Here is a 25,671-nt window from a genome sequence, read left to right as displayed (position 1 = left end):
CAGGTCAAAAACCCCACAGCTATAGCAAAATAACTTTCCTCTCTAGCTTTTTTTCTGGTATCACTGTTAAGATGCTTGACATGGAGCTTTTCCTCCTCCCTGTGCACAGGAGAGTTAAAAGGTAAGGAAACAGTCCCCTGGCTGCTGCCTGGCTAGGAAGGGCCAGGTTTCCTCCACCAGCAGTGTGAAAGGATAAGCACTGGATCAGCGAAGTGCTAGTTGAAAAGGAGATGCTACACGCTGTAGTTTTAGCTGTGAACACTGGAGCCCTGTCAATACATTGACTTCACATTGCTGGCATTCAAGCAGTTAAACACAACTGTGAACTCTGGAAGTTTTCCCACTCCTTGCTGAAGCTTTTCCCTAGTACACTGGTAACTGGTAAACAGATGGTACAACAGATACAGTGTCAGCTCCCTCCTTGTTGGAAATGCAGCTATCCAACATTTAGTCAACCTGCCCACAGTGAGAAGCGACTGAATTGTAAGTAAAAACATGCCTGTATTTCCCTTTTGGTTTTAGCTACTGCACATATGCAGTGTGTGCCTTTTGCATCTCTAACAGAGTCAAAAATTCATTTTTTTTCAAGACAGTCTTCTTTCTGTAACTTTTCCATCCTGGCTGATGTGGCAAAAGGCAGTAAAAACCCGCCCATTTTCAGTCTCCTACAACTAGCCTAGGATAAACAGTCAGTCATTCAGACTGGCAGCTTTTTCCTCCTCAAAGCTGCATCGAAGGAGTAATATAGACACTGCAACTAGTGTCATGAACTCCAACACTCACGAACCAGCAAGACTGCCAGAAACATCTGCCACTGTCTTGAGGAAAACTTTTCAGTTTGTTTCTAGTTGGGCTTCCTCCATACCTCACTGCCATCTCTGACTTCCCTCCAGCCCTTCCCAGCACCTTCACCAAACTGAGCACCAAATTCTGCTCCTTGATAAACACCTCTTGCACTCTCCATCAACTCCTTTTCTCTCTCCCATGACTTCCCACCTTGTATTTCCCAAGCTGTACCCACGTTTATCAGCCAGCCCTGTCCTCTCATAACAAGGCTCATTCCTTTTCCCTCCGCATAAGGCTTTATGTTCATTAGTTCTGCACTTCTCTCGTCACCTGCTTCCCCCAAAGCTCTGTCCCAAAGCCAAACAAAATTCGCATCTTGTTCCGAATTCTGCGCTTCTAGCAGAGCATACACTTTCTCTTGCAAATGCCTTATATCAAGAAGTAACTATTATTTGGGACAACTTGCCAAGCAAATCTGCATTTTCTTTATGTACCTGGCCCTTTAAACTTCACTTGACATGGATAAAATGCGCAAGGCTTGAAACAGGCTCTGTTATTTTTGCCAGCAATAGATACAGCAAGGTTTGGGGTTTTTTTAGTTCCAGGCTGAGTCAATGTATTATGGAAAACAGGCCTGCCTACAGTTACCTAGAGTCTGCTTAAGCACGGAGTTCAAGTGACACTGTAAAACCACTCCACAGGATCACCTCAAATTCAGCAAGGCCTGTTGGTGGCTTTTCCCCCTTTATAAGTCACACTTGCCTAGCCATTTTTTCCCATATCACATGAGAAAAAGAAGAAAAAGGGAACAGCTTTATTGAACAAGATTAAGACCCTTATTAAGGCCAAGATTTAAACATGCAATTAAGTCAGGAAAGTAAAAATTATGTTTTTTCTGCTTTCATTCCTCTCTATTTCCCCATTATAAATGTATGCTCTCTGTCCTGTGAGCTCTGTCAACAAGTACGTATGCACCAAGAGCTTTGTTATTTCCAAATTGCTGGTCCAATGCTATGTTCAGCAGCTGAGCTTCACTCTCCTACTGTGATAAATACTTTAAGTATTTATAGCTAGTTTCACACAAGTGAACTGTGCCCCCTCAAAGGGTAAAGTTGTTACTCTCTGCTTGGGTGCCTACAGCTTGGTTCCTTCTCCAGAGAGGCCAAATGCATGTAAAACCCCTCCCTTCTCAGAGAGCTGCACCTCTGCAAAGTAAACAACATTCACGTGAAAGCCTAAATACAAGTCCGAGTACCCGTCTTTAGGCACCAGAGTCTGGAAACATTGGTCTGAGCAACCAGACCCTGCTTGTGGTATGAATCACGCTACAGAGCATGGCTAGGACAGAGGAGCTCACGATTCTTTATTTAACTCTCTCAACAATACTACTACTTATCTTAGTTACAGTAATACACTCAAACATATTGTAGTCATTTATTTGAATTATTTTAGGAATGGCATCACCTGCCAGGAAACCGAAAAAAATAACCAAACAATCCTACACAAAAACAGATAAAGGCCTCACAGCCCAGCACAAAAGGAGTCCTTGGAGCCCACCACATTTGGATCCAAGGACTCCCATGGGTTTCCTTAGCCACAAAGGAAACACAGATCCCCAGCAGCAGGCTGCTAGCAACACCATGATGCCAATCCTATTCCTCTTTTCAGATTTTTTTCAGCTAGCTCCTCTTCTACCTGCATTCAGATGAATAAGTATTTGAGCATGAATTAGCATCATTGTGGATACAGTCTCCACTTCCTTGCTGCCCATGTTTCCCTTGTTCACCCATTCCAATGAGGAAGGAGTGTGCCAGAGCTGACGCTCCATTCAGGCTATCCTTCATAATCCCTTTGTCAGTATGACAGGGGGAGCATCTTTTCACTTTCTTCAGTTCCTTTTCTTCTCCCAGCCAGTACAAACCAGGAGGAAATTATGTCAGCTAGCAGAAACTCTTTGAAAAGATCCTGATCACAGCAGAGGCAGGGCTGCTCTCTTAAGCTTAAGCCCATGTGCATGAAACCTGGTCCATGGCTAGAAGTGGTTCACTGAAATGGCAGCCATCAGACAGTCCTCCGGCTAAGGATGTACCAATTATAAAACACATTTGCTAGGGAAAATTTAGCAAATCTAAAGTTAAGCCTAGTTTTAGGGGTTTTTTCAGTTTGACCTGCCAGCTCCCACTTTGTCCTTGGCCTTCCTTTCTGGGACACCAGCTTCCTCTTTTCCTTGGCATCTGTGAAGGACAACTTTAGCAGAGAGCAGAGAAGCATTTAGAAAGTATTTACATAAAACACTTTCCAGCCAGAAGCTCTCTGAAGAGTGCAGGAGGACAGACTATTTGAACGATATCATCGGTTTGCCAGGCCTGACAAGGCAGCACAACCGCTTGGACGTGACTGTGTTTGTTTGTCTCACTGGTAGCACAACCCTGGATCCTGCTGTCACATGCCTCTGAGCGTTTCAGGCCAGGGAATGTCTCTCAACATCGTTGGTAAATTCTTATCTGTATTACAGTTGCAGAGGTGACGCTTGCAGACGTAATGCTGAGCAAATCCAAGACAGGCGGTAACCCTGGTAATATGGAGGGGGATGGGGAGAACAGCAGCAGCCAGCTGGGAGCTGATCAAGATGCCTCATGCCCAGCTCTTTGCCTTCTACAGCTGCTAGGGCTCAAGCTAGGACCTGTAGCGAGCAAGACAGGTTACGAACGCACAGAAGAAACACAATCACTGCCTGAAAATGCTGCTTCTATCTTTGATGCTGCAAAATTGCATTTCTTTCAACTCCCTTTTCTTGATCTGCACTACTCATCGCTGCTACAGTGGGCCTTGATTTGTACTTAGGGTGAGCTGGTATATGGGACGAAAAATGCACATGTAAAAAAACACGCCCTTCGTGTTCATTTCGAAACTTGCCAACCAGTTGTCATGGTGGCCTTTATTTACATCGTCCCTAAGGGCCACGGCATGTTTCACCGATAGGAAGATCCTTCTCTCAGGTTACTAGGACGCAGTGATGTCAACTGAGTACGCATGCCACAAACAGGAGGTAAAACCATTAGCATAAACCTCAGCGAAAGGCGCTTAGACAAATTTGTCTTAGCTGGGGCTTGCCCCAAGCTACCAGATCAGCTGAATACTTTACACAAGCCAGCTAATGTGCGGTAACTCTTCCAGCCATGGTAACTCGGTGATACGCATGAACCCAGTCGGGACTGGGGTGAAATACTTCAGCCCTTTCACAATAAGCATAAAACCCACATGAGTAGTCTACAGTTACTTTTTCTCCTCCTAACCAGCTTTGGTTTCCCCCATCTACATACTGCTCCTTGACCTCTAAAGATCTGAGGAGTGGAAGTCACCACTGAGAAACCTGTAAAACCTATCTTCATTTAGCAGTGAAGACAGAGTTTATAAAAGTAAGCAGAGAGTAAAGCCAGACTTTATTTTTGTGTTCATACAGCTAAAATTAGCCCAAACTGGCAATTTCAGAGGAAAGGAGGGAGTGGGGCAAATACAGACCTATTCCCATTTCAGGTAATATCTAGTGAAAATGTTTGGCCAGAAGTAATAGGAAAAATGTTTTAAACAATGTAATGTATTTCAACATTTTCTAACTCCAATCATTCATTTCAGAAATGCTGAAATGTTTCATTTCTACGTTATTACACATGTCAATGTTTTGCAATAACACAGAATTTTTTAACTGACTCAAATTTAAGAAGAGGAAAAGAAGCTAAAAATACTAAACAGATTGAAAACTGAATTTTTCACGCTTATACAAAGCATTTAGAATCCCCCCTGTGCCATTTTCGTAATCTGACAACTAATCCAGGAAATCCCAGATTTCATTCCAACAACACTGGTTGTGGGAACATCGTATCTCATGCACCTAGTCTGTTTACTGAAGTTTTGAATTGAAGACGGACTCAAAGGGTCTGTTGACTTCTGTCCCTTGGGGAGTGTCACCTCACCTTGAACAAACAAAGCCAGCAGAACAACAAATAGTGGGGTCTTTACCCATTCACCTTAGGTGAAAGCTTAGGAACCCATTTCACTCCTACTGGTGTTGATGTTTGCCCTTGACAATAAAGTGCTCCCAAATCCAAATGCAAACTGTTTTAGAGCACTGCTCACTTCATGCATTTCTGGAGAACTGGTCTGAGAAAGCTCCTCTGGGGTTTTCAACCAAAAGAGACAAAGTACAGCATTTAGTAACACTTAGCTGCTATGTCTGGGCAAAGGACTTTTTGCCAGCTGGGATCCACCAGGAATTATTACCTTCAATTTTCTCCTCAAGGAATAAGCAGTTTAGGGGCTAGAAAAATCTGCACTCCCTATCTAATCACCTATGCAGCTCTGTGCAAAGAAGGCAGTGGACAATACGAAATGAAACTGAGAACAGTTTTCATTTTCCTGAGCAACTACAGTGCAGGTTTAAACATGTAATAGACATTTTGCCTTTATGTCTTCTGCTCATTAAGGGTAAAGTATGACTGCCTTGATATCCTCTGGGCACTAAAGTTTAGACTTCCATTAACAACTTGATTAGCAATAAGAGATACAGAGTATGTTGCATTACGAAAGAGATCATAAATCTGTGCTTTTGGGAGCTACTGTATGTGAGCTGTATGTCTGTTTCTGAATTACGGATTCTTACTGTAGATAATCTAATCAAAATGCTAACAAAACCCTTTCCATGTGATCACAGAGAAACCATTGCACATTAAGAAACACAAATGATAAGCAACAGATACTCCAAATGTCCTATTGTGCACATTAAAACGACATTGAAGAAGACATCTGTATTCTGAGGTGAGGTAGCAAAATCCCCAGATATGACTGCAATGAAGAAATCAGAGTCTAACACTCACTGAAGCTGGTGTTAGTATCTCAAGTAGCTCGAGTTTTGGTTGTCAATCAACCCCTTCTTCATCCACACTTACTCTGAGCAGGCTACACAAAGACATATGTTAACAGCTGCTGAGCACCCAAAAAAAAATCTCTCAGTCAATGCTGAGAGCTCCATTCCAGGAAACATTAAAAATTATGGAAGAGTAGAAAACATACTGAGGGGGTAGGAACCCAAACCAAATAGTCCAGAGGACAGCATAGCTGGGTTTTTTAACTCCTTGTGCCTCACCACAACTAGCCTCTCAAGCCTATGGACCTCTTCAGTTAAGTCTCATTATGGTAATTAGGGTAAATCAGAGTAAAGCTGCTGATAATGGACACTCAAAGAGTACAAAGCACATCAGCAGCCTGCTGATCACAGCAATTTGCAATTTTCGCGTCCTTGGTTGATTGCTTGTGTGGGTTTTATTTGGGGTTTTTGTGTTTGGGTTTTTTTTTCTGGTTTTTGGTTGGTTTTGGTTTTTTTTTCGTTTTGGGGGTTTTTTCAAGGGTTTTGTTTTTTTTGGTTTTTTTTTTTGTTTCGGTTTTGGTTTTGTTTGTGGTTTGGTTTTTTTTTAAATGCCTGCTAATCAGTCTTCCCCATTCTCCTGTACCACATATATTTGTCCTCTGGGTTCTTATTTCTTCTTTGTTTGGTTCTGACCATTTGCCATTACCAAAAAATTTATCCTGAAATTTAAGGAAGTAAGAGTTTCTGCATGCCTTGAAGTTTCTAATCCAAAAAGAACTCCGTCACTTGAGAAGGTAAAGGAGCATTTTTTTTATTATTATTAATTTTAGTTTTCGAGTTGAAAAAACAGCCAAAGATCCTAGTGCATATCTCACAAGCTTGTATTTTAAAGCACTGTGCTTATAGGCCTAAAAATCAGAGGAATTAAAGCACTGAGGCATTGTTTTTCCACCATGACAACGTGAAGGACAAACTATTTTTCTGAACACATTGGGGAGGAAGGGGGGAATGGCTCTTAGGCAAGAATTTCATGTGCCAAGTTTAAATTCTCTTCAAATCAGAATCACAAAATTGCCCACCTTCGAAGCAACAGTTCGTAACAAAAGCAATGTATCCTTAACCAGGACACTGAAAATGGTGCTGCTGGAAGAGAAAGTGAATGCATGTAAATTAAAGATATATTGCAAGATTTAATCAGTCATCTCCAGTATTTATAAGTGTTCTTAAAATATGAGATCTGAGCAGACATCATATGTCTGAATACACTTGTTTAAAGTTAAAGGCTGTTTATTAAATGTTATTTATACGCTGTTAAATCTCAGAGGGAGAAATATTAAACATGTCTGGGATTCACAGAGTACACAAAACAGGCACTAAATTGTACAGTTTGATATATAACTTCCTATAGTGGATAAATCCACCGACATCTGCTAAATATGTAGAAGATTTATTACGTTTTCATAAGGCTTACTTGCTACGTAGACTTCATGATTTGGCAAACAAAGCCTGAGTACAGGGACTGTTATTTCGTTATTTTAAACCCTTTTAATACACCCTTTGTAAGATGCGTGAGTATTCCCTCACCGCCCTCTCTGTCACCTGATGAAGGGAACAGTCTCGGAGCTGCTGAGCTGGCCGAGAAGAGAGAACTTGTGTCTCCCATTTTGTTTATAGGATGAAGGCTTTGTGCTTCTCTTGGCAGTTCCCAAAGCAAGGTACAGTCCTGCATATCATCTCGCTCCAAAACTTTGCGGATGGACTCGGAGAGTCAACAAAGATCCTAGCACAGAGCAAAGACCCTCCCTCCCCCTGCGGGAGAGCTCAGCAGGCTCTTCTCCCAGGGCATAGTGAACTCAGACATTTATTTTGGCATCCAGAAAACTCTTTCTGAAATTTGCATGAAACTCGGGAAGTTCCCATAGTCGGGGAATCTTTTATGAAATACTGTATTTATTTCTTATCACCAAGCAATAATGCTCTATGCAGAAACAGAAATGGTAAATTTGGCACAATGAAATCCAGTTTCCAGGAAGCCAGGGAAATCCCATTTTCAGGAAGTTGGGGAAATCCCATTGCCTCCCCCAAACCTTATTTCTGTAGTACTTGTTCATATAAATAAGCAGTCAAGCTTCACCAGCAACAGTGAAATTGATTTCCCTAGTTTTAGATGAAAACCTGAAAGTAAAAGCTCAATTCAGAAACCAGAGAAAGCTGAGGGTATTTTACCCGTTCAGTGCCAGAGATTTGCATCCCTAGTACCTACCAAGAACATGACTGAAAGTACATAAAAGACAGAGAGCTACTCACCAGAAGACAAGCTCGGGATTGCTGTCATTTCCTTTACCACATAAGCAAAATGAGGAGCAGCTCATAACCCCAGGAATTATTATAAATACAGGTAAAATATTTCTAAACCAAAAAGATAATTTCCCTTCTAGCAAGCTCTCCATATATACCTTGGGCTAATAAAGTCTTTCCTCGAAATGGGCACACTCATATAAGCAATCCTTCATTCCTTCTTTCTGACCCTCACTACATTCCTTTAAACCTCCTTAAAAAAGGGGGTTCAATTTTGAGGGAAATACTTGTCATCAGGAATTTACAAATGGTTCCTGGAAGAAGCAGAATGTAGGTACAGGTATATCTTGGAAGGAATCTAGCCATACAGGATAACATTCAATAGTTTAGCTGAAATGCTGATTTATTGGTACAGACCACTTTCACAGCTGCTGCTTTTTGGAAAAGAGTTATTTTAGGGTAATACCTTTACCTGTAAATGGCTGCTTTCAACACTTACTGTAACATACATTCACTTCTTCCTGTATACCTTTCAATCTAGCTGCATCTAAAACTCTCAGCCATGATTTGGTGTTATAAATCACTGTCTAAGCTCTCCAGGACAGGGACCTATTTTTGTCATTTTGTAAACTTTTACTACGTGCTCTGTGGACTGACTAGTGATGGCAATCAATGAACAAGTATGTATACTGATACTGTGGTCTGCCTCCTGCTAACAGACTTAATTTCCCAGAATCCTGGTGAAAAAACATGCCTTTGAATGTATGACGCACTGGTTCTGTTACTGTACCTATTGTTTAACATTTGTGCATTACAAACATAGACACGCAAGTGACAAGCAACAGCTATTGGGGAAAAACATCATTACTCCTTGTACAAATGCATCCATAAGATAAGTTACAATATTCTTCTGCCAAAATGGAACAGCTAACGATTTTATTCCAGTATGAGAAGTCCCAGATCACAGATGGCCAGCTGAATGGTAGCTCAAGTAATGCTAAGCAATGAACAGCTACTAACAATGATAAAATTGTGCTTGTAAGGCCTGATTCAGTGCCTGCTGAAGTCAATGAAAATCCTATAAACAGCAGTGAGTGCCCGAGTGGCACTATTCTTTGGCAAGAAACCAAAAACCAGATAGCAAAATATTGTTAAATTCCCCCCACCAGAATACTCACTGCTTTTACAGAGTAACTGAAACTTTGATCTCCAGGCAAGCCTAGAAGCATCCTAGTGAATGCAGCTGCATTTAAAATGCTGAACTACACCAAAATAAGAGTATTATATATCTTACAGTGGATTAGGTCTTTATTTAAAATGGCTGCAGAAGTTTAGTTGGTCATCAGGAAAAACTTCTTTACTGTGAGAGTGACAGAGCACTGGAACAGGTTGCCCAGGGGGGTTGTGGAGTCTCCTACGCTGGAGATATTCAAGGCCCGGCTGGACAAGTTCCTGTGTGATGTACTCTAGGTTACCCTGCTCTTGCAGGGGGGTTGGACTAGATGATCTTTTGAGGTCCCTTCCAACCCTTGGGATTCTGTGATTCTTCTAGATAACAGGCACATTATAGAAAACCAACACCTAATTTTGATAGGCACTACCTGCAAGTCCTTTCTTTCAGTAAATGCTTATTAAGAAATGGCAATATTGTGCTTAGAGCACCACCATTGTTATTCCTAACAACATACACCAATGAAGCATGTATAAGAGGAATCAAGTGTCTGCCCCAAGTATTTTCTAGTTGCTGCTTTAGCTGGACTAATAGCGGCTACCAGCCAACAGGCAAGAAGGTCAGAGAGCTGGGGACGGCTCAGTTCTGGAACACCATATGAAACAAGAATCTCTTGTGGGTTTTCTTAAACCAACAAGTATGAAATGGTAGGCATCTGACTTTTAAAGTGCTTAGAAGGAGTGGCACTGAAAGCATAAACAGGACATTTACAAACTTGGCATCACTATCCTAACCTGAAGCAGTCTGGATGCAGCTCCATAAGCCCACAGAGACAACCGAGTACCTTCCTAGGAGCTTGGGACAGGGTCCTTGATGGGTGTGGCAAAGCTGGAAAACAAAGGGCAGGGTACTTGATGGCAACAAAACAGGAGGTGCTTTAAAGCTTAGGAAGAACTCATTAAAATTCAGAGATGTATTGCTGATGAATAACATCAGTGTTAAAATGCATCTCTCTGTCCATTACCTTCTTGATAAATATACTCATAAAAGAACCACTGAATTCAGGGAAAGACACCTCTCACAGTCACTTTCCGGATCTCACACAAGATTTTTTAACCATCTGATGCACGATAAATCTTAGCTGCTTTGAAAGCAAAGAGGCACTACTTAGAAAGCTGAAGAGATCAAAGACAACTGTTTCTAAGGGAGGGCTTTTTAAAATATGCCTGCAAAACATCTAGTAACACACTCCAAATTTACTTCTTCAGCTTGCTCAAATGCTACGCTCTCCGGGGTGCCTTTGCGGTCTCAGAAAGAGAACAGGTACTTTCGTGCTTCTTTGTAGATTTTCCATTCTGCTGCAGAGTCTGTTTATGTTCCATAAATGCACAGGTGTACACCTGGAGTTAGGTCATATGGAAGTGAGGAATAACTTCTCCTGCTGTTTGCGTAGGCATAGAGCAAATAACTCCTTGCAGCTGTACCAACATGCTTCAGTCCTTACTTGCACTGTCCAAAACATCCTGCTCTAAGGGACATCTTCAAAAAGTGCTCAAAGACTTGGCTAATCACCAGATTTACAGACAGCATTGCTACAAAATTAGGAAGACTGGACTGGGAGCACAACGGGACTAGAGGAAGCCTCAGCAATGATAGGTGTGATGGAGCTCAGACTCCCCAAGGGAAGTATATTAAATAGCAAAAGGAGGGTGCTAACACCAGGGGAGCCCTGATGGCATTTCTGACTGTCCCGTCACTTGCAGCATTCACCTACCACTCCTGCCACCTGGGTTCCCCATCTGAGACTGACAATTTTGGTTCAGAGCCAGCTTGCAAGGACACATCTGTCCTCCTTAGGAACAACACTGTGTCCCCCTGAGTGAAAGGTTTTCTCTGCTGATCTAACACTGCTGGGCCGGAGTCTCAGCTGCCTCCCTGCCTAGCATAGCACTGGCCTGAAGCCTTGCAGCCACCACTACTGCATCATTAACATCCTGCAGGGAGAGCAGGAGCTTCCCCAAATTGGAATATTGTTCCCCAGCTGCTAATTTAGGCTGCCCTGGGCAAAAAAGTAAGACCAAGAGCACAAGCCCGAAGCACTTCTGCTATGGCCAACACCTGCCCTAGAAGAAAATACACCTTTTGTCACATCAGATGACAGATAGGCAGCCACAAGCAGCTCCATTTCTAGTTTCCAGCCTGCCATGATACACTGAGCTAATCACATCCTCTCAAGAGGCTGGCATGCAACCTCTGGCCTATAGCATCCTAAACACAAGTGTTGGCCAGGAATAAAAAGGAAATAATCAATTCCAGCAAAACCAGTTATGGATGATGTAAGCAAAGGTGCTCTCTCACGCAGGAGGACACAGTTGTACACTGCAGCCTCACTAAATGCCCAGCCAAAGCTTCTCATGTGGCCAGAACAGTTCAGGTTTTCCACATTAGCACAAACTCTTAACAGACCCAGCCAACGCCACACAAAAAGCTAGCAAAGGATTTCTCTCCTGCCCAAATGGCCAGACTGAGGATAAGAACCCTCAAATAACACTTTTAGGATATGTGTGGGTATCCTGAACTCAGCCCAAGTTCCTAAGAGAGTTAATCCTTTCTGTTGGCTTTAAGACCTGAAGCACCAAGAGTTGGCCAGTGGCACACTTAGGGACTAAATCTGGGTCTCCCAGATCATAGATGCACTTCAGGACCACTGGACCAGCCTCACTCACTAGTGATTAGAAAGTTAAGGGCATTACTGAAATTACAACCAAATTTTATTCAAGTTAGACTGATCACTGTCTAATTTTGAAAGTAGTTACATGTGCTGACAGGATGATTACAGCTTTATTCACCTGTTTTAGACTCAAATTTAAAATAAAATACACTGAGATTGTATCACATGATAAATTGCAGTCAGCTCTTAAACCTATTTCTTCCAGATTTAATTCTAACATTGTAAAGCTGACAGCCTCATACAGCTCAAAAGAGATGTATTATACTTTCCTACAGCAGAAGCTTGACAAAGGGACAGATAGCACTCACTTTGAGGCCTGAAGGATCCCAAGCTACTGGCTCTAAGACCACAGTCTGGCTACTGATTTGCTTTAAAAATATGTCGAAAATTCATATGCACCCAATTCTAAATTCTCACTTGTATTCTTAGCTAGGAGAGGCTAACATAGCAGTAATTTTACATGTAGCTTAGAAAAGCCTTTAGATTTAGTACCAGTCATGTTCCCTGTGACTCTGTGTAGCTGATTCCTGACAACAGAAGTACCCAATCTGACACAAAGAGAACCAGGCAGCCAGGCAGGTAAATGGTTCCAATTTGTCCTGTGTTGTTTCTAAAATTATCTTTCTACAAAGCACAACCTATAGAAATGCATTTATATAAAGTCATTTTGATTGCTGCTAGTTCAGATTGACCTGCTTAATCCATGTATGTTCTCATTCATACACAAAGCAACTCTTGCAAATACGTGGTGGTGAACATGACTCCTTGCATTTAAAAATAAACACATGCATGTATGTATCATACAACAATCCTTGACACAAGTTCACATAATTTGTCCAGAGAAGCTGTGGCTGCCCCATCTCTGGCAGTGTTCAAGGCCAGGTTGGACCGGGCTTTGAGCAACCTGGTCTAGTGGAAGGTGTCTCTGCCCATGACAGGGGGATTGGAACTACATGATCTTTAAGGTCTCTTCCAATCCAAACCATTCCATGATTCAACAATAATATGGCTGTACACATCCTGTACGTGCGAGACTTTAATCTGGGCTCTGAAGCTGATAGTGCATTAACTTTGCTTGTCCAGTGAAGTTCCGCGTTTCCTTTTCTAAGCCTCCTTTCAGCTGGACTTGTTTAAATGTTGGCATTCACAGAGCCTGGAGAGGAGGCGACTGTCGGAGAGTTTGTGCCCTCTGGTGTTCAGCGGTGGATACTGGATCCCTGAAAATGCCGCTGCTTTGGGCCGCCGCAGCATCCTCTCCTCATCAAGCTTTGTCTGCCTGTAACACAGCTCACCTCAACACGATAAAGTATTTAGCCCTGGTCTGCTTCATTGTAGAAGTATTCCCAGCAAAATACTGGGCAGAAACAACAGTATCCTTTTAAGACCACCCGCACACTGTACATGCAAGATTTTAGCTTTGGGGATGATTTCAGCGATAATTCACATGAACTCAGTTTCCAGAAATGAGAACTCTGGATTGTAGCATGCCTTTGTGTATTCATTAGTTCAAATCCGCAAAAAGTACAATGGATAACTTTATAAAATCAAATCACTTATTAACTGAGAGAGGGTAGATTTAGAATAGACATCAGGAAGAAACACTTTACTGTGAAGGTGGTGAGGCACTGGAACAGGCTGCCCAAGAAGCTGTGGCTGCCCGTCCCTGGCAGAGTTCAAGGCCAGGTTGGATGGGGCTTTGAGCAGCCTGGTCCAGTGGAAGGTGTCCCTGCCCACGGCAGAGGGTTGGAACTGGATCATTTTTAAGGTCCCTTCTGACCCAAAGCATTCTATGATATGATTCTATGATTAACCAAATGCCCTGAGTCCCAAAGCTGAGGATATACTCTTTAGCCTGTACTAAAATACAGAGGCTCCCATCAGTATACCTTTCAGGTGGCTGGTTCATGTTTCCTGTTACAATGTCTGTAGTAAATTCTTCAAAATCCCAACTAAAAGCAAATTTGTGGGCATAACATTAACACTCTGTTATGCCCACGAGCGCTAAATCTTTGCCAGAGATGACTCAATTACAAATTTCAGCAGGCAAATTCTGAATAGAAAGCTGAACTTATATCCTTCTGAAATACATCCAAACTTTCCACAGTTCACTCTAAAGACACTCTGATGCAGAGTTGCTTATTGTGGTGAGATTTAAGGCAGTTTGCAAGAATACTAGTGATCAAACTGTTCAATCCACAGCTATCACTATTCCACTACCTAAGCTATATACCTGCTGTGTTGCCATTGCTCAGGGGCTCTAGCTTTGAAAGAGCTGTTCACCTCAGTAACCAGCCCTGATAAGGATACCAGAGAAAGTCTAACCCCTATCATTTGGGGCACCCAAAAATAGACAAGGTTTTGGAGGAGTCCAGTGGCATCTGCAATGACCTCTCAAACAGTCTCTTCTGCCCTGCCTAAATCTATGAACCTTCTACAACAGCTCCTCTACACTGCACGGCTGCAGATAAGTGGTAAAGCTAGTTTAAACTTGTATTCTGACCTAAATAAGCAAGGTGTTTTATTTAACCTTTGGGGGAACCATTTTTCCCCAGTTCCCAAACCCTTCGCTACTGTTCTGATGGAGCCATTTCTACTTAGAGAAAAAGACAGGGCTGAAGATCTCGTTTACAAACATGACCCTCTCAGCAAATGAAGATTGCATTGTGACATTCAGAACAGTAAGTTAGCAGTTGGCATCACTGGAAGGAACCACCCTAAAAAGTTCAAGGAAAAAAGCTCACAGAAATGAAGAAAGAAAAAAAGAAAGAAAGAAAGAAAAGAAAAATAGGAGGAAAAAAAAAAAGGACAAGAGCTAAGGAAGGATCTGGATTCAATAAACTGTTTCACTCTGAATGCCGAATCTGAGCCTAATAGCCTTTTGCTACAGTTATATTCACTTGACTGTTGAACATGGTGTCATTAGATGAGTGCATTCAGACAGCCCACTGCAGTAATAAGTCACTGAGTGTTTACATTTTAACAAAGCCCTCTCTTGTGTGTTCTTGTAACCATAACAGCACATTTAGACATTTTATAAACACTGCAGATTTGTTTTTAATTAAGGAATTTCACAGCAGTAAGCTCTGATCAATTAATACCTCAAATCTGAGTCACTATTACAGTATGTGAAGAGATTATTCTCGATATGCTTCCTATTCTGTATGAGTTACCATTCCCTATAAAAATGCCACACTGGCAGCTGACAGAGATGCACGAAGAGAGTGGCAATGTCAGCTCTCCCTGTGGGTCTGCAAGAAAGCTGTACCTGTGACTCAAGAGAACATGCACAGAAACACTGCTTTCAGGACCGATCACAACTAACCTCGGCATCTCTGAGAAATTCTGTGTCTTTAAAGCAAAGCACAGCTGAAATCAATCCTCTGCCAAGAAAAGTGGAGAGACTTTGCTTTAGTGCTGTGGGATTCATTTTCATGACTGTCAGTCATACAACAATTTGCACAATTCCAGTGCTGCCGTCTAACAAGCGCAGTAGTCTGTGGCCCAGACTTCTTGCCAAGGAAGTGATTTAAGCTGAAAGACTAGGACACAGGAAAGGAGTAAAGGAGAGCATGTTTCACCCAATCTGACCACTATGCAATTTACACTTGAAAGCAAAACTGGGGAAAGCTCATCTGGTAGGAACGGTTGGCAGCAGGGCCTGTTTGCAGCTAAGAAGCCAACAGAAGGATTGTATGGCAACAAGGCTTCTGGTTCCTGCATGAATTTCAAATCACAGCATTATGTTTAACCTCAAAACATCTGAAAGGAAATGATGAACAAGCATCAATCCCCAATTAGTCCTTATTTCTTGGACAGTCCATGGAAAACAAAGATGCTGGGTCAGATCAGCTAGGGCACACATCCTCTGCAGGAATCACAAAGAGTTAACAGAAACACCATCACATTGCTAGGAGCACTTTCAGAAGGAATACCCTCTAACCACTTCATAGGCAGAGCTGTTTATAGCTGCCTTTCATCAGACTGGCTTGCAAGTGTCCTCAGTTTCCTATTAAGTTTATGAGCAGTCAGCAGCAATGAAACAAAAGAGGAGCCAAGCAAAAAAATCTTGAACTAGCCTCACTAACAGCAGTATAAAATGGCCCTTTGTGGCTTTACACCATGCTGGAAAAGAACAGAAACACAGCTGCAGTGAGCATGGGTGGGACACAGCTCCCAGGCAGCACCCAGGACCAAATACCAAGCTTAAAACACATTTTTAAGGTATCACATATGTATTACATGCAGCTCCCAAACACTGAGGGCAGGCCTGAGGTACAGGACAAGCTATGTAAAATCACTGAAGTTTTAGCTGTTTATAAAAACATTTGTAGTCCTGAAGTGCTGTAGAGCCTACCTTTGGCCGGTGCCTTCCCCCATAAACTTACAAAGATTTCCGCTCATTTGTTTCCATGGGACAATCCGTAACTTCTCTAGCAAGAGGGTTTCTTAAAGTGCCTACCTGGCTACTGAAACAGGAGGTTATTATTCACCTCAGCCTCCCCTTTGCCTTGCACGAACGTCTTCTGCCTGAACCTTGTATTGTTACAAACCAGTCTGTTCATGCAATATCATGAAGTCTTTTTGGGTATTTTAAAACCAAATCAGGAAGAGGACATGAAGGGAATTTCTCTAGACCAGTCCTCCACTTGAAATAGCAAATGCGAAACAAGCCAACCCTGCGCAGCGTGTGAGCAACCCACAGGCTGAAATTCATTTAGAGAGACAGTCCACTATCTCTGTAACAACTTCTATCATTCTCCCTCAATTTCTGCTTGCTTAAAGGCTTTAAAGTTACTTTTGGCAAAACCACTCCGTTTAAGCTTATGCTCATCCTTTAATAACACAGATGGTTTATTTGACCTTTAACATCAAATCTGGATATCTGTGTCTTAATGCGTGTCCTCTATGAAGTCCTAGTGCTCTGTGGATGCACGCAATGCTGACAAGAAGTCAGGAACATTTCACTTCGCCTTCTGCAACTCAGGGGTAGTTTAATCTTTGTTCCTATGACCCTTCCCAGGTCTGGAAACTACCTCTGACACTGATGGTGAGGGCTGCAGGAAACATGGAGAACAAGGATATCCCAGGAGCACAGTGACAGCAAATATTTGTGTCACTGTTCAAAATAAGCATGTAATGTTTATTGTATTATGTAATTTAATAAGAGATAATAAGCTGTAATAAGATATTTCAGGTACAATATAAAGTAAATGTATTATAAATGCCAGAGAGTAGCTAGAATTGATTAAACTGAATAATGCTGTTAAGTGATATTTACTGCTAAAAGCAAAGATTTTTGTTAATCTGGCATGCAGAACAGACAATGCCTCTTCAGGATAGTTTTGTTTACAGACATAAATCATGTGTTACTTTCTCTTTTCATTGGTTAAAATTATCAAAATGGCACGACAGATTTTTTTCATAATAATAAAAAATGCTAGCTACTGAAAACATACAATCATTTAACATACAAATCACATATATGACTCGTTGCAGCATCACCTGACTGCTAAAGCTCATGTAAATCTCCATATCCACTGTCATTCTGGCTATGTTTGGACAGTAGTTGTTTCTGTAACACTTCAAACTGAATCTGTTCCAGGAAGATTCTGGAAGAGGCAGTGTCTCATACAGTTTCTTAATCACACATTTATTACAAAAAATATGAAAATTAAGCAATGTAAGAAAACAAGACAGCCTGTTATTAGCTGCACTGGAACACAGGAATGCTGTAGTACCGGCTCTGAACAGAGGTATAAAATTGCCCACTCTCCTCTCTACTCTTATACAAGAAATATAGAAAATGCTTCCCACAGAACTCCATCTGCAAACTGCCATAGCCAAAGAGCGTACAAGCTACCTGCTCCTGCTCTGGCAGAGCAACATGATATGGGTAATATCCACAGGGGGTCCAAGCCACAGAGGCAAAAGCAGGTGAGTTGCCTCACTCCAGGAGGTTAATTATATTTACTAATACACAGCAGTTGCTTATGGAAGGTAAGACCTTTTTCTCACATCTACCTGCAAAAATTTTCCCACGAACTACAGAAGATTAATTTTCTGTCAGTTTGTGTCCCTCATCCCTTAAACCTTCCTCACTCCCCCACAACATCACCAACCCCCCTAATGTCTTGTGTGTGAGAAATGATATGTGTTGTAGCTACTCTGGAGTTAGGTATGTGTTGACTGATCATCCTGAATATGGGAGGACTGGCCACCTGGATGCCCTCAAATACAGTACCACATGGTTGAAGTTTGCCCAGTTTTTCCTCTGCCAGGGAACTAGTTTGGGTCTTTCTCTTCCACCATCATCGCAATGGAAACTAATAAAGCTAACTCTATTTTAAACTTCAGCTAAGTTTAGCCTGAGAGTTCAAAAGTCAGCGGGAGAAAAGGGAAGCGGAAAGGGCAAAGGGAGGAGACCCAGACACACTACAGCCCAACTTCCTTAAGAAACTAAACTACCACCAGATCCTTCTATGCCTGCCCTGTATCACTGCTACTCAGGGCTAGTGCACAGGTCTCTCTCTCAGAGAAGTATCACCAGGTGACTCCTTAATGGGACTACCTACACTGAATAGTTTTTCAGCAGTCAGAGTGCATGCATCTACAAACTGTGCTTCCAGAGCGGAACACAGCTGCTAATGATGACAGCCAGCAGTGAAGCCAACCTCAGTTCAAATTCTTCTGTGGAACAGAACCGAGAGTTCATGCTGAGCATCTCAGCAAGTTTTGCCTTCTGGTGCCATGCCCACAGGAAGGCAGGGAGGAGAGCACAGTCAGCACACAGAAACACAACAGTGGAAATGGGGAACTGGCACCATTCTCTCACCAACTGACTGCAGAGTATACGATGCACAAACTAGGTTGCAGACTAATGAGGCTCAGCAAAAGTGTTACTGGATGAGATGCAATTTAGCCTATCAACAAAAAACAAGCAAGCGAAGGTATGGTGAAAAGTTAGCTAGCAAACAAGACAAAAAGTCATCAGTAAAGGAAAGTGCAAGGGAAAAAAAAAAACTTATTACCTTTCCTCACAGGTTTCATTTTGTTTATTAGTCTGTCCCTACAGATAAAATAGTAAAACAAAAATAAAATAGAATTAATCAGGTCAGCTCTACAGTGTGGTTTATACCTCAGAGCACAGACTGATTATGCCTGCATGGGCACTGTTCTTTCAATCACAGCAATAAAATTTGTGTTACATTTTGTAGATCTTCCCTATTCCCTCCCATTTGACTCATCTCCATCCCCAGCTCCCCCCTTTCAAGGGATACAGAGATCCAAGGCTCATCCTTCCCGTTATTCTGTTTTATGTGGGCTGACTTGGGACTGTGACCCTCTCAACCACACATGGAACAGGATTACCATGCACTAAAAGCTTTAAAGATCTGACACCATTCTTTCCAAGCTCTCCAGTAGACTTCTGCATAGAATCAGAATAGTTACAGTTGGAAAGGGCCTTAAGATCATTGAGTTCCAACCCCCCAGCCATAGGCAGGGACACCTTGCACTAAACCATGTCATCCAAGGCTCTGTCCAACCTGGCCTTGAACACCGCCAGGGATGGAGCATTTGCAACTTCTACATGCCTATTCTACTCTGTCAAACGACAATCTGAAGTTTGAAACTAAAATAGCACCACAGCAGCTTTGTCCAGCACTGGAAAAAAAAAAAAAAAAGAGAAAAAAGGATCCGGTCCATATGCTCTATTCAGTGCTGTTTCTTAACAAGGGAGATCACCTTCCATGCTGACAGGCAGAAGGAGAAAGCTCTGCTCTACCAACTCCTGATACAAAGAAGGGTTACAAAGCCTGAGTCAGGAGGGCCCCCAGAGTCTGCAATATTATCAACCGGCAGACAGAAGGGCAGTAGGGCTATGCTGTATGGGAATTACCTTGAAGCCTAAAGATACAGTAACTACTAAATAACGGAGGTATTTAATAACTGTAACTATTTTCTCAACTAACAACAGGATATGCCATACCCCACCTTAACAGATTTCCAGGCAGGTTGTCCTTAAATATGCTTAAATAGCCACAGAGCTTCTATTTTGCTAGCAAATTAGTGCATGCAAATAAGAAGCCTTTGTCTTTCAAGACTAACATAGTAGGACATCCCATAAAGCCTACAGACTCCTATGAAGCTTTACCTCACTGCATTGTGTATCTTCACCATTTTTCCAGTCCACAGATAATTGACGTAAGCAGGAGTACTACAGATTTTATTGAGTTTCACCTCAGAACCAGTATTATTTTCAGTATTCATTTAAGCAAGACACATAGCCTCTAACTGTGAAACCTCTCAATTCCAAAGGGACCTATAGAAAGAAGTGTGATAGCTGTCCTGTTCAAATATGAAATAACACAGACAAATCTTGTGGAAATTCCTCACAGAAACCAAACCAAACAAACAACCCCCCTCAAAACCAATAAACCCCCCCACAAACCACATACTCTGTCTTCCTCATCCCTTCAGCTCTTGAACTGCTCGGAGAAGTGCATAAATATTTACTATACATTTCCACACACACACAAAATTTCTGTATCATACAAACGCCTAAATTATTTTTTCAAGTTTTCCAATAGAAGTCTTCCTGTAGGCATTGAAGTAAATGAGAATAAAGTGTGAAGAATATTATTATGCAGCCATCACTGCAGTGGTTGCTAAATAATACAAAGCAGCCTACAGGGAGAAAAGAATTCCAGCACTTGGGTCCACACATAATTCACTCTCCCAGAGCCAAGGGATCTTACAGGGAATGTGTCTTACATTTTGAAGATGGTATTACAGAATGTGAGCCTTATACCGATTCCCTGTTAAACCAGAATCTCAGCTCATGTAGTTCAGTATAGCTCCACATTAGGTTTCTACCCTTACGATCTGAAATGCTTGCTGGTATGACACAATTGGCAACTGAAGCAGCATTATCTGTACATGGCTGAAATGACAGTCGGAAAGGCAGAATTTGCCCAGTTCCTAGATATGTTGATCGGTCTCTCTCATCTTTCCCCAAACTCAGATCTTTTTCCCATACCTTATATGAAAGTTAAATTCCTCTTATCATCTGGATAAACATCATCCCTTCTCTATGCTCAACCTCATGAGCTCTGGTGTTACACAATAGCTCTTCCTTGAATATACTTGTACTCTCAAAATAATGGTAAGGGAAGGTGATTTCACCATCCAGTGAAATATCTGTGTCTGGCCCTGTTCTAGCCAGATGAGACAGGAAGCAATAAGGAATTAGACATCTGAGGAAGAAACAGTTTGTGCTTCATTTTGGAGCAAAACCTGAAGGCTTGGAGCACCTTGCCAGCAGGCTTCCAGCTATTTTGAGGACCATCTGCTCTGCTAGAAGGGAGCTGGTTGTCTTATGTCCAGCAGTACTTGCTGCTCCTTTCGTCTCAGACAACAGGTGAGCATAGAAGAACTACTTCTTAAATAGGAGAGCCACAACAGAAGTAAAGGTTCTTCAGACAAAGCATTTCTTAACCTGAAAATCTTTGCTTTTGGCATAAGCCATTTGGAAAGACTTGTTTAAATGCTGAGAAAAGTCAGAAAATGAAGGAAGCTTCCAAGAACAACTGTAGCAGCAAAATAACCTCAAAATAAACAGCGTTTACCGGTACATCTAGCTATACTTTGGCAGAAACAAATCCTTTAATACTCCAAATGACTTTTTCTTAGAAAAGTAATTTCTTAATCTAATCTGAGGAGAGAACGTACTCTTGTACAATTCCCAAGCAATGCACAGGAGAAGAGTCCAAGAAGCAAAAACAACCAAACCACTAAATAAGTGACCACAACATAATTGCTATATTCCCTCTGGAGAAATTCACAGCACTGTTAAGAAGTCTGGAAGGGATTCTGTGCAAATAGAATGGTTAAAAGCAGCAGGAAATAGCAAAATGAACATTGCTAGGCTCCAATTTCAGTGCTGACGCAAACGGTATTCTCAATTAAAGAAGCTGCTGCACCTTTCAGCCCAAGGGTTCATAAAAGGTATTTGTACATACTCATAATACTTTTAGAAAGAACTAAAGAGAGGCAGGGAAGTTCCTGTGCTGAATTCACCATTACATGAGTTAGTGTACCTCATTTAGGAAAGCATGACTAAATATAGCTAATACGTTTATTTGTACATGACACACATGGGATACACTACATGTAAATTATTACCTCACCTGCTGAATTAGACTTGTCCTGGGTTCAGCAGCAGCAGTCACTTTTTCTCTTTCTTAGTAGCTGGTGCAGCGCTGTGGTTTTGACTTTCGGCCTGGGAATAATACTGATAAAGCCGATGTTTTCAGTTGCTGGTCAGAATGTTTACCCTGACCAAGGACTTTGTGAGTCTCATGCTCTGCCAGGGAGGAGGAGGGGCCGGGAGGAAGCAGGGACAGGGCACCTGACCCAAACTAGCCAAAGAGGTATTCCATACCACAGCACGTCATGCCCGGGGATGTAACTGGGAGTTACCTGGAAGGGCTGGATCTCTGCTCAGTCAGGCTCATTTCCAGCAGGTGGTATTGTGTTCTCTTCCCTTGTTATTTCACTTATCATTATTAGTATTGGTGGCAGCAGTAGTGATTTGTGTTATACCTTAGTTACTGGACTGTTCTTATCTCAACCCGTGGGAGTTACATTCTTTCGATTCTCCTCCCCATCCTGTGGCTGACTTGCCAACTGGCTTCAACCACAACAGACTGAAAGACACAGGTGAAGTGCTCTGCCCAATTCCCTTCTCCCAGTTTAGAAAATAAAAGCCTACTTCCAAAGAGAGAAGAGGAAGGGGAGAAAGTGAGGAAACCCTTAGTGAAACTCTGAGGAAACAAGACTTTTCCCAACTAGCTGGCTTCACCTCCTTCATTGGTTACAGGATAATATGTCAACTGATGATGCTCATCGTTCGCTCAGATTTTCTGCCATTTCTACCTGTGCATTTTGAATGGCAGTTACTTATGAAAAGCTGATTTAATGTAGCTCCACAGATTGATTCCATTCTAAGAACAGTAGTAAAACACAGCAAAATGAAAAGATGGGAAAGAAAGATGTGAATATCCTTTATTTGAAAGGGATGGTTTGAATATACTTGGAATGCTTGCAATTTTTTAGCTCAGTATTTTTCAAACTATATAAAAATCCATGGGGCACTTACAGAATGGTACAGACATTCACAGTTCCAAACCCATCAGCACAACAGCATCCTGATCCCATACGGGGCTCTTAAAGTCTATTGGCATAAAAACAAATAACGTCCCCTCTGACATTCACATACACACAGTTATTTCACGTCTGAAGTTCTTTCTACTAATTCTGTCATTTAAAGCTACTGATATGAATACACACAAACACAACTATATTTAAGTAAAATTGATGTGAGTTCACAAGTTTAAAAGATGTTTCAAAGGATTTTGAAGACCATGCTGTTAATAGGAATGAAAGTAAACTCATATTCTGCAATAACTTCAAATCAGATCTGTATGTACATTTCTAAAATTAAATATAAAAACCATATCCCTTGTGGCAGAAGACAGCTCACTGAACAACTTGACTCTATTAAAAACATATTCAAAAAAGAACATGTTGTAAAACTCTTTTCAGTACTGCTCAGGATCAACCTGTTAAACAAAACAGAAATTTACCAGTATTCTTTTATTTTTTACATCTGCTTCTGTTCTTTAGGTGAATTGCAAATAGATTTTCCACTAGTAATGCACACACTTAGGTTCCTCAAATCATCAGAATCAACTGGGAAACATGACTATATCCCAGGAGTCTGTACTTTCAAAGAAGATATAAGGAGACCCTAGCTGTCCATCTCTCCAGGACAGGATGAAGAATTTACCTGTTTAGCTATAGATTGCACAGCCACAGAATGCAGATGGAGAACACCTCTTCACAAACCAGTTATTGTCACAGATGTCACCTCTTCTGATAGTGCTACTTACATTTTATTCCTCCCCATATAACTGCCACTGCTGCTGATTCACCATACCACAGTGAATCATTACATGTACCACAGGAGATACGACGAGGATCTGAATACACTGCAGCCCAGTTCAGCCAAAGTTTCACATAATCCTTACAAACTGTTCAGTAAGGTGGGCAAATTTATGTTTTTAATACTCCCACATATCTTTAGTATGGGATCTTTAGCACTCTACAGACCCATGTCGCAATGAGTTGACCTTTCACGTAGTTCCTACAGGACAGATATAATTTACAGGACAGATTTAAATAGCTAAATTAATCGAGGTACAAGCAGCATTTCCTGAAGACTGAAATTGTGAAATACACCTTTTCCCTTTTTTTTTTTTTTAATACAGTTTTAAGGAAAAATGCTACATGGCTATGTCGCCTCAGCTATAATTTTTTTCTATCAGTGAGAGAAGAACAGCAAGGAAGATCCAAAAAAGCAATATATCTTTATAAAATACCTCAGATGGGGGTGCTGTCCCTCTCATGTACCTTTCTGTCTGCTACAATTTCAAACATGAAGAATGTTTGGCTGAAAACAAACTCGCAGTTCAAAAAGCAGGCCAATTAATCTTATGACAGCATCATTTAGAAGCCAGGAAAGGAAGAATAAATATATGCCCGCAGTGATTTTGGTTTTTTAAGAAAACAGTTACTCTTGCATACAAAGATGTCCTGAACTGGAGACTGGCAAGCTGAGTTGCCAGGTATGTGAGTACTAGGGGGGCTCAGGCTGTCTGAAGTATAGCATGGCTGATGACTGAGCTGGAATGGAAAAGATGAATGCCACCCTGGATTAATTTAAGAAAACACCAACTCCATATTTTCATGGTTAGGTATTTTAGAAATGAGAGAAAAAAATCTCTGCATGCCAAAACAAAGAGTTCTTAGTTCTCAAGGTAGAGTTTCCTGAAAAACAGACATGACTTGCGTTTTTAACTTCCTACATGGAGCCCCTTCCTGGCACAGAGTGTCATCAAAACCACTGATAATGGTGCAGAGAAAGGCAGTCTCTTTCAGAACCTAGAGTTTCCACCAATGTAAAATCTTGATCATAACGGGAACATACAGGTCATAATTAATAGCTTTTTTATGGCCTCTTTGCAAGCCTTTAAGGTGTACAGGCCCCCCTGCTGAGCTGCACATACCTGGAATCCATGATCCCAAAGTTTCATACAAGTTTTCACCAACACTTTTGGACAGATTTAAGAAAATCTGGAAGGATTTAAAGTCTTTCTTTGGCTGCAGTCACCACTGCTGTGGTGCAGAATAAAGAGGCTTGTGTGAACACTATCTTCCAAACTGAAGAGAGCACCAATCTCTCCTCACTTTTAAGCCAAAACCAGGCAAAACCAGAAAAAAACTATCAGATAAAAATTGTTGCAGAAAATGACTGTCCTGTAATGCATGAAAAGGGGGATCCCTGTTTTCTGATCTAAGCTGCAACACTCACTAGATGTCAGACAAACAACATTTTTACTTTTGATACAGTAAATGAAAACGCTCTGAACTGCCATGGAAAGTGTTTGGGATTTCAAGTGGACCATTTCCATGCACTGCATGAATCACTACCTAGAAAGAAGCATCCTGGAGGCCCTTCCAGGGTTCCTTCCAACTGAGGACACCTGCAGTGAGAGCTGAAAGCCAGGGCTGCCTTCTCAAACTTAATGCTTTGAACAGATGGGAAAACTGGTCTCAATACAGAACACAGTGTCAAACCTCCCTTTCCAGGAGAGAGTGAGGTAAGGAGGAAGAAAGGGAAAGAAAGAAATGAAGCGACATCAGAACGCAAGTAAAAGAAACTCCTATTTTCCCCTGCTTTTTAAGAAATGTATTCTTCTG

This window comes from Psittacula echo (assembly GCF_963264785.1).
Source record: "Psittacula echo genome assembly, chromosome: 4".
NCBI lineage: Eukaryota > Metazoa > Chordata > Aves > Psittaciformes > Psittacidae > Psittacula > Psittacula echo.
Note: the sequence above shows the minus strand (reverse complement) of the source record.